Raw genomic sequence first — 1798 nt, 5'->3', positions numbered from 1 at the left:
ATAATAGAAATCAGTAAACATGTGCGCTTTGACAGATTACGAGACCCACGTGGGTAATCGCCAGTAGGGGAAGGGAAGAGCCTCGCGCAAATTAAATGCACATGAGGTCAAGGGAGGGGGGGGGGGGGGATCAGTGATTTCACCACGAGACGCTTTGATGTTGATTTAACAGGAACATGATTCTGTGCTGAAAGGTGAAAGATGTATGAATGAAAACATCATAATGATTATTACTTGTTGAATATAAGAAAAGTATATACTTGAAAATGTCAATAATAATAATAATTATTATTATCATTATTATTATTTATTATTATTTTACCGTTTAATGAGGATACATTATAACAAGAGTTCAAAACATCAAAGGCAAATCAATACAATGCAATATCATCTCAAATCTAAGACAACACATACAAGGAGTAGCACTAGATTAAAAATATATATGTGTATATATGTTCCTGTGATATTGGGAGGCCTTTAATAATAAATAGTAATAATATTGATAACAATAATAATAATCATTATAAGGTTATTTATATAGCATCTTTCAAAGTAGCCTTTACAAAGTGCTTCATAAACACGACGAATGAAAACAAAACTAGATACAAAATAATACAATATAATTTAAAATCAAAGACAGAAGATAAAACAATACAACATAATCTAAAAGTAATGGAAAAAGAAAATGATAAGAAACATAAGTAATAGAAGAAAAAAAAACAATGAAGCAAAAGCCATTGGGTAACACTATGTTTTGAGAGATGATCTACGAACAGTTCCTCAGGTAAACTACTCCTGAGGGTCTGACAACAGGGGCCCCGACACCTTTGGTCTTCAGTCTTGACCCAGGAATATCTCAGCTCTTAATCACAGGATCTCAGACTCCAGGCAGGTGAGAAGTTCAGTCAAGTGGTGCCAAACTGTGCCATGAAGATCAACAGCAATATTTATAAATCAATTCTGAAACACAGGGAGCCAATGAAGGGAAACTAATATGGGCGGGGATGTAGTCATGATGTATGAGCTGTGACATTATTTCTGACAGTTTTGGAGAGAGGCAAAAGTTTTGTGTAGGTTTTGCCAGCTGTCAGCTGCAAACTCTCAGTCCAGCATCACATGGGATCAGGCTGTACTTGGTGAGTGGGATGCAGCAGATGGATGCAAGCACTAAAGCCTCGTGGTGTCACAGCACAGCATATATTTGGCAACAAGGTACAAAGGATCAGCAAACACTCATGCAAACTCCACTTTAGTCTCATACGACTCCTGCTAAACCACATAATGTCCATGTGCTTATAGAGAATTTGAGAAAATGTCACATGCATCCATGCAATATTTACAGATGTGAGATTTTCTTCAGCCTGGAATCAAAAAAGTGAATTACAGATGAATAGTTTCTGTGAAACTGCACTGCAGACCTTCAGGCCACATTTGATTTCTTAGCACTCTGTTTTTCTTTTTTTGTGTGTATCACTTCATCCGCCTTCCATAATGAGGTATACTGAGCACCAGTGCAAGTTCAAAGCCAGCACTGAAATAACATGGTGCCCTAAAACCAGGGTGTCTATAAAATGAGCAGCTTGGTGTCTTGGAGCGAGCCGGGGGTGATGCAGTTTAAGCGCCATGGCATCCGTCTAGTCTAGTTCTGCACGGAGACATCCGACTGAATGCCAGCATCAGATTTATGGTAAAGAACAGCAAGAGGGATTAATGAGCTCGGTTGGACTCGTCTTGTGTTCTCCTCTCTCTGACATCCCTGCTCTCTGAAACAAATACATTATACTGACAGAATATGTCC

The sequence above is a fragment of the Paralichthys olivaceus genome, chromosome 18 (genome assembly GCF_024713975.1).
Source record: "Paralichthys olivaceus isolate ysfri-2021 chromosome 18, ASM2471397v2, whole genome shotgun sequence".
Lineage (NCBI taxonomy): Eukaryota > Metazoa > Chordata > Actinopteri > Pleuronectiformes > Paralichthyidae > Paralichthys > Paralichthys olivaceus.
The sequence above is the reverse complement of the archived record's forward strand: the minus strand, read 5'-3'. Positions refer to the sequence as shown.